At 41.6% G+C, this 8,913-nt stretch overlaps 1 protein-coding gene across 1 annotated transcript in view; it reads left to right on the plus strand.

Moving 5' to 3' along the window:
* The first annotated feature begins 1,433 nt into the window (after positions 1–1,433).
* The window catches only part of LOC102385518 (G-protein coupled receptor 98), a 172,099-nt gene continuing 164,619 nt past the window's right edge, over positions 1,434–8,913 (plus strand). The window contains exon 1 of the mRNA XM_025207808.1: positions 1,434–1,595. The gene's annotated coding sequence lies outside the window, so the exon portion shown is untranslated. The remainder of the gene's footprint in view (positions 1,596–8,913) is intronic.

Raw genomic sequence — 8,913 nt, forward strand, 5'->3', positions numbered from 1 at the left:
GGTAAAGAAAAGGGGAGCAGAATAAAAAATGCCTTTATCTAGTTCTTGAAAGCTGATTCAGCGCATAGTTGCTTTAGAAATATCAAAATGAGTTGGGTAGATTAATGTTTACAATGTAATAATATGCACATACATGATACTATTGTGTTTGAACTGTTTTGCTTGAATATTAGATTTAAGTGTATATTTAAGGGAGCTATTTCTTTGCATCTCTGGCTTTTCTCGTAACTTTTTTTCCCCAGAAAAATTACCCCAGATTCACAAGAAATACTCATCTTTTTCGGCCAGCTAAATCATGTAAACAGCTCCCAGTATTGCAGTGGCAGAACTGCAGAGGAACTGCAATCACCTCGAGGAAGGAATGTAAACGGGGCTAAACACCCATCAGCCCACAAACAGCTGCTTTTTGTTCAAAAAAAAAAAACCAACAACAACAAAAAAACTTAAATATGTGTTTCTGTTTGGCTGGCACTATCTAGAGAGAAGTGGTCTCTGTCTTTACCAGAGTGACACAAGCATAATCAGGGCTTAAAACATTTCTAGCAAAATAAACCTGCTTTCAGCACAGGCAGGTTATTAATATCACACTGAACGTTGGATTCTTGGTATTTTTTTTTTAGTCAGCATTGTCCGTTGCAATACAGTATATTGCAAACTAAACATCCAGTGAAATCACAGCAGCCTGTTCTCTGTCAATCAGCTCGTTAGCCAGCACATAGAGTGGTCACTTGTAATTCAAGGTCTGGGCATCTACTTTAATATGATAATTAAACAACATAGTTTGGTCAGAGCTATAAGGTCATTACATCTGATAAGCCTTCCATATTGTCCTAGAAGAGACCACAAAAGTATACTTTTAATTCTAGAAGTTTCATGTATTTCTGAAAAAGTCCACTTTTAATCAGTTTGGGAACCACTCTCTTTGTAACCTTCATGAAGAAACGAACATTTTAAAATAGATTTGAAATGTTTCCAGTCACTTTTCTTGTCTGACATGATGAAATAGAAGATACCTCTAGAATTAACTGCTTTTTGCTATTGGAAATGAGCTTTGTTTTTCCTGCAAACCTGATTCAGTTCAAATGTATTAAATACAAATGGCTAAGGGACTAAAGCTGTTTCTCTACCAATGGCAAGAGAATTTATAAATAGCTAGTGCTGCAACTACAATAAAACTGTTTGGAAGAATCTGCATTAAAAGATGTGATTGTTTAGCTCTAGGTCATTGTCACATTATTAAATGACACCCTGCAAAATTTGGCAGTTTGCAGGTTAATTATCCGATCTGCTTAGAATAAAGAAGTAGTGCTGTGTTATAACTGGGAACAAAAGCTCCGAGAGAGAAGATGCTGTTAGGGCTGGAGCTAGCCAGTTTGAACCGGCACCAGTTAGCAATGACAGGGAGAGTAGAGGTGGGATGGGGGAAGGGGAAGCACTCATAGAAAAAAGCATCTCATTCCAGCAGCATGTCTCCACTCAGACTCACTGTTAAAGCCACTTTAGATTATCTCATTTGAATGTGTGATTGTTGGCATAATGTTCTGTGAAAGAGACCAGTGCTGTGCAGCCCTTTGCAACTCTTCTGCTAGAATTTGGTATGCTTTACTTTTTTTTTTTGCTGTGTGGTGACATAATAACAGCAAGTGGCAGAAGTTGCTTAGTGTTTAACCTTTACAGGAAAAAAAAATGTCTGCTTAGTATAAAGAATTAAGAATGGATTCAGTGACAATGTATTTCATTTATACAGTGTGTAAAACTGCTGTATAATTGTGTAATTGTTTTATGCATGGGTATAACTTGTGCATCATTTTATATATGTATAACTCCCATGACTTCATTGGAGTTGCTCGACATCTCTCTTTAAGTGCTATCAGAGGTAAGACCCTGAAGTCCACCTTTTTAGGATATGCAATAAATATAAGAACTGTTTCAGGCTTCAGAGACAGCCATGCTTATGTTACAGGGTGACTACTTCCTACAGCAGGGAAATAAGTCTTAGGACCAAATCCACTGCTGGGTTGCATTAATTTTGTCTTGTATGTTCGAAGGAATATTTCCTCTGAGCAGTGTCCCCCCTTTCTGCAGCTGGCATATGGCATGCAACTGAAACATCCCTGTCTATTCCACCAGCCATAATGTGCCCCTGAAACCACTGAGCTGATCTAAATTAAGAATACTTCTCAGGTTACAATAATTTGCACCAGGGACTGGATTGGCAAATTTTAGCAAAGGACCAAAAGGAGCTTAACCCTGCACAGAGCCATGGTTAGCTGCCTGGAGGACTAAATCTTTTATGATGCAAATATGTATTCTGTTAACTGTTTGCTGTAGGACTTCCTCTTTTATGCATAACTAACTGTTCTGCAGAATCTCAAATGTATATATTTCTAGCTCTGTTTGGTGAGAGAAACATGAACTGAGTGTACTCAGATACAGTGATGTTTCCTGAGCAGGGGTGGTGCAGAGCCTAATCCCAGCACTTCGGGCCTAAGAGCCTGATCCTCATTCACAGGGCTGAGTGGGGGTGGCACAGGGCACCAGGGGCTGATCCTGGCACATGGGAGCAGGCTGAAGCTGCATGGGTCCTGATCCTGGCACATAGGGTGCTGTCCTGCCTATGAATTGGCACTGTACCACTCATCTGGTGCACAGGGCCAAAAGGTTGAATGCCATTGGTCTAGAGTGATCTATCTCATCATATTCTCCTTGGCATCCACCATCATTGGTTTAGTTATGCATCCTTGACTGTTCTGTTTAATAGGGGTGCACCAATAGAGAATTTTGGGGCCAGTACTGATGGCCAATTTTTAACAAGCCATGTCGGCCAGTACCGATCTGATTCTGATATGCAGCCAGGCAGCTTGGAGAGTGGCATCCGGCTGGTAAGTCTGTTGTGGGGGAAGGGACAGGGGAGAAGGGGGGGGGGGGGGGGGGGAGAGCAAGGCCCCTGCAGTGAGGGAGGGAGTGGGGCTGGGACTGGGGCAGGAGCAGGCTCTGCCCAGCCGGGGTGGGGCATGGGATGGAACTGCAAGTGGCTCATCTGGGGGGCACAGGAGGGGTGGCAGCTCCTGCTGCTGTGCGATCCCTGGGAAAGCATGGGTGGGGTGTGCCCTCAGATCTGCACATGGGGCATGGTGGGCTGCCACTATAGGTTGGGGAAGTGCCCAGCTCTTCCCAGCAGGGGGTTGGGCCAGGCTGTGCTCGGGGTGGGCAGCGGCAGAACCGGGAGCGGGGCTACAAGGGGAGGGGGAAGCAGCCACCCCAAAATTCTCCATAGCCTCCCCAACTGCTTTCCCAACATTGCCACCACCCACCCTGAGTGTAATCTGGGCCAACCCCCACTGGGAAGAGCTTGGAACTGCCCTAGCCCCAGCCTACAGTGCCAGCCAGCCCTTGCCCTGTGCACAGATCCAGGGGCACACAGCCCCCATGCCCTCCTAGAGTGCATACAGCAGCAGGATCTGTTCATGGCTCTGTCCTCTGCTCTGCCCAGGCTGTGCAGTGCCTGCCCCTGTCCCAACCCCACTCCCTCTCTCATTGCTGGGGCCTCGACCTGCCCCCCTATGCACCTTCTCTGTTCAACCCCCTTCCCTCACAACAGACTTGCCAGCTGACCCAGCTGCTCTCCACACTGCTGGGCTGCGCTCTTGGCTGCCTGCATGCTATGCTGCGGCTGCGCATGAACAGGGCATTTATTGGCCACGTTATTGGCCATGTCAGCCAAAAAAGCCAATTTTCAATAGAGTCAATTTTCCTTATATCAGTGCCGATTCAATATGGAACCAATGGATCAGTGCACCTCTACTGTTTAATAGCCTTTAATGAAAGGGAAGAAGGGAGAGTGCTGATTCCCAGGTAGCCCACCTACTATGGAGGACTTGGTGAATGGGGTCTCCACATTGTTGCCATGAGTGCTAATGCATGGGCCCTTGCCTATGCCATGATAACTAAAAAGCAAGGGCTAGCTGCTCTTCTGTGTAAGCAAGACCCAGCACTGCAAGCAGCTTTAGACCGTTTGCATTGTAATCCAACAGGATTTTTTTACCAGCTAATGTTCTTTATGCATAATGCTTTAAATACTATTTTATTGTTTTATTTATGCAGCATAACAGTTCAAGAGTCATCATACTGATTGATTGATTGATTTTTCTTGTCTCCTTTCTGGAACAGAATGACAGACAGTTTTAGTTTTAAGTGTAGAAAAAGCAAAAATCACATTTGTCAAGAACTTAAACACAAACTTGATAATTCTGTACAGAATTTTGGCAGTAATTTGGCCAGCTGCCCCTATGCAATTTACTTCTTAACCATTCATTTCTCTTCTCATGCTACCAGAAAAGGAGGGATTTTTCCTTCCCAATCTACAAAATAATACCAAGCCTTCATTTCTTTCTGACATCTAGACCCAGGACACCCCTGTTAATACAGCCCAGTATGCTTTGTTGGTTCATGCTCTGCTTATGGTCTACTGTAACCCCTTTGGTCCTTTTTGCAGTACTGCAGTCTAGTCATTTATGCACAAATACGGACTGGACAATAAATTATTCTACCACTGAATGCCCCCCCCCCCCCCCCCCCCCCGCCCGCGTGGTTCAGTGGTAGAATCTCTCTGTCATGTGGGAGACCTGGTTTTCATTCCCAGACGTGCATATAACTACAGCTAGCGAGGCACCAAGTGTCTGAACTCGGCCTGGTCTTTTGATTCTGTCTCGGTTGGCTAAAGCAGGGATGGAAAGTCTGGGCAGCCTTCATTCCTCCTATTCCTGCCTAGGCATACATGTCAAAGGTCCTGGTGATCTCTCGCTCGTACACTGTGATCCAGAAGGATCAGTGGCTGCCTACTACTATTCTGTCCAAAGTACAGGGCTTTGCACTTGTCTTTTACTCTCATCTGATTGTTTTTGGGCTATTACCCCAATTTATCCATGTCATGCTGGATCCTAGCCCTCCCTCTTACAGCAGGGGTTGGCAACCTGTGGTTCACAGATTGCAGAGCCATTGGATCTGGCTGTGAACATGGGGCTTTGGCAGCATTTGGTGGTGGGGGGGCTTCGGCTGTGGGTGCTCTCTCTGTGCTGCTACAGGGAAGAGTGGCAGCAAACAGCTGCATGCTAGTACCTTGTGACTCCGGGTGGGATATTCTGATCTGCAGCCAGAAAAGGTTGCTTACACCTGCTTTAAAGTCTGCAATTTATCCCAATATTATCAGCCACAAATTTGCTAAGTGTGCACTCAATCCCATCACCTACATTATTAAAGTTGTTAAATGATACTAGACTATGGGGAACCCTGCTTGATCACCTCCCAACTGGACACTGAACTATTGATGACTACTCATGGAGCCCAGTGACACCTTGCATTCATACTTCTGAGACCCAGTATTTGCAAAAACCAAATCTAAGTTTGTGGACTTCTGTTTTGAGGACAACTTTAATGCTTGACTTTTGAGTTTAAAAGTCTCCAAGGTTTAGGCCCATCTTTACTAAAACATTGGATTCTTTTCATACTGGGCATACATATAGGTTGAGATTTTGCTAATAAATAGTCCTACATTGATTTTGGCAACATTATATGAAAACATTCAATGGCTGAATTTGACTCTTCAGTTTTACATTAATATTGTATTTGCATAACAGATATTTTCTCTGTGACCTACTATATATTTTATGCTAGTTTGTGCCCTGTGAGACCCATTTGTAGCTTATTATTAATTATTTGATATTGAATACATCAGAAAGAACAGCTTTCCAAAAGGCCAAAGTGCAATATACAGCTATTCCAATTTGTTCACTGCCCTTTGTAAATGTGGCTGTACTTTTCCTTGAATAACAGAGTTTGCTCTTTGAACTGAAGTATCTCTTTTATAGTCAAATTTCCCCCCCGTTTTATGCCTGCACAGCGCTTGTTGAGGGCACAATGGAGAGGTAACTGTTACCACATAATTGAAGAAGAAGGCTCTGTGCAAAATAATGTAGTTGACTTGCATTGGATATGTTCTACATTTCTTAGAATACATTCCAATATACTCATTATATCCTGGTAGGTAACTTGATTGGTGAATTCAGTCCATTCATAGTTTAAATATTGAGATTATCATCTTGATAAACCACAATCTTTTACAGATTTTTAAGCTGGTTTCACACCAAGTAATAGGATAGGAATCTGCTGAGGTTGTCCAAAAAAGACTGTTGCCATAAAACATTTGGTAAAGAGAAATCTCACAGGTCTTCATGTAATTATGACCAGGTACAGACATTATACTTTTACCTGTATGAGTGATTGGAAACCAGTCTATACCCATAACAGAACAGAAGCTCGAAATGCAAAACCACATTCTGCCTATAACAGAGCAGAAGTTTGGCTCGCACAGACCGGTTTTAAAATGGTGGAACCTAGTCTAAGATTCCCCACCACCACCAAAGACTGAATGTGTGTTCTGTTTGCTACCAATCTAAACTATGCTGCTTACAAAAAATCATGTAACTTTGATTGATTCTACCTTGAGCTTTTTGAATGTCTGTACCTAGCCTTTATCAGAGTCACATCTTCACAGCCACTTTTACTGAATTGAGTTTGAAGTGATTTTTGAGGTTTTATGATAAAATATCAAGAAATTGCTTTTGAATGGAGGAAACCTGAAGGAGCTTCTCTACATCTATCTGGAATAGAGTACAGTACTACTGTAAATCTGCCTCTTCAAATGACTCTCCTAATACTAATAATGACATAACAGTCTTTTTCTTTCTGTCAGTCCTTCATAACATCAGATGAAGTAGGTTGTTGCCTGAGAGTTATGCCTCTCTAAACCATTTAGTGTCTAAAGTGCCAGTCTGCCCTACGTACTATCAGACTTCAGACTAACACAGCTACCCACGTGTGTAATATAACAAATATTGTATTACATGACTAGTTATAGAAAAACTATCTGTACTAATTAAATAAACAAAATACAGACAAAATGTACTTCCAGTGAAGTGAATGTTGATGCCCAACTGCATTTTACAACTAGGAGCCCCATTTCTCTCAGGCCCATGATTAAAAATGCTTGAAAGAAACATCTTTAAAACAAAGCATTAATTTCTCCAAAAGCATATAGCATGAGGGGCAGATTCTAAAACTTTGATCTACAGCTATGGAGGGAATTATTTCTATAGCAAAAATTCACTCCTTTAAAAAAAAATATGTAAGGAAATTTATCATAAGACTAGGGAGAGGAATACATAAACAAGTCATTACAAGTTTTTGTCCAAAAAGTTAATTCTAATCAGTTTTGACTGGAAACTGGATTTTTATTAACAGCAAGATGTCTTTAATGACCTTGATGTAGAACATGTGGTGCTTCCTCCAGGTTATGATATGTGTATCTCCATGCCAGGGACTGTTATACTCTCATTTTATTTTTCTAAATTGACAAATTTTATATATTTAAATCATTCAAAACTCGTACTTGAAACTAGGTCTCCTACCTGCTATGGGAGGGCCCTGGCCACTGAACTATTGAACTATTGGCCACCAAACTATTGGCCATTCTGGTTTTTCACCCCAAATGCAAAACTTTAAAAGATCTTGGTTTCATCATGGGACAGAACTGGAAAATTTCTGAAATGTCAAAAAGTTTTTTGGGGACAGGAACACAGTTATTAGAAACATAAAAGCGTTAAGTAGGAGCCGACAACAGCAACAAAAGAAGCATAGTCAAATAACTTTTTACAAGTCGATGGAAATTGTCAATAGGTATTCAAGTCATTAGCATTAAGCTGTTCTTATTTGACACTTCCCTTGAGTAAATTATATGATTTTCTACATTGTAGCAGTTACAAATTAATGGTGAAATCGGTGGGAAGGTACAATGAAGTTATTTTTTGTCTGTGGCGAAAAATCCATAGTAAAATGATGCTGTATTATAAATCTAGATGCATTAATGAATTTTCAAGAACTTGAACAGAGTAGAGTAGAATTCAACTTAGATACCTAAGTCAACTTGGATGTTTCATAGATCAAATGGAACCTGATCCTACATTCCACCATATACTTTACTATCAACTAATTATTCCTTTTAAAAAACAAACCAACATGGATTTCTTCAATTTTTTTAGCTTCTTCAAAAAAAAAAAAAAAAAAAGTGATTTTTTTTTTTTTTTCTTAGTTAATCTCACATAAACAGTACCTTGGAGGACAGATTCCAACTAGATGAGAAAACATCTCTGTTTGAGATTGAGAAAGCAAATCTACGCTCTAAGCAAAACCCAAAGCTTCAGTGAACTACATACTAAATTCTGTAAGACCGTTAACTTGACTCTAGTATCTCTTATTACAGTAAATTTAAGGAGCCCTCAAAATTGGGTTTGTTGCTTTAATTATTGTCTTAACTTGTAATTTTAACATAAATCTATCCTGAACCTGTAACTATGTCAGACATGTTTCACGACTCAATGCAGAACTTAAATTTTTGTTTAAAATATTGGTACACAGATTCTAAGTTTTATGTATATACTAAGTGAGTTTTGTGCGGGCCGGGCGTGCCCCAAGCCCTTTTTCGCGCTGCACGCGAGGGCGGAGAGGTGTGGCTTTCGCTCTGGAATTAGGCACGGACGCGTATCGGTAGTTTAAAAGATTGTTTACTTACACCGAGATGGCAGTGGTGTAGGCTGGGAAGCTTGCTTCAGTTGCAGTTACAGAGAAGAAAAAGGAAAGAGGCGGACAAGAGTTCTAGACTCGTGAACTCTAGCCCAATCCGGCTGAAGGCTCTGAACACGCGAGCCCGTCGCGTCAGCCGAAGAAAGTACTCGTCCGGAAGAGCTCTGAACCAACTCACACGAAGTTTGCTAGGCTCCGTGGGTCCAGTTCTTTTGCGCGCGGGTGGGGTACGTCTAGGAATTCTATCGGCGACGGGGAGAGGCTAGAGATTGATCA

Source organism: Alligator sinensis, unplaced genomic scaffold (genome assembly GCF_000455745.1).
Source record: "Alligator sinensis unplaced genomic scaffold, ASM45574v1 scaffold545_1, whole genome shotgun sequence".
Classification (NCBI taxonomy): domain Eukaryota; kingdom Metazoa; phylum Chordata; order Crocodylia; family Alligatoridae; genus Alligator; species Alligator sinensis.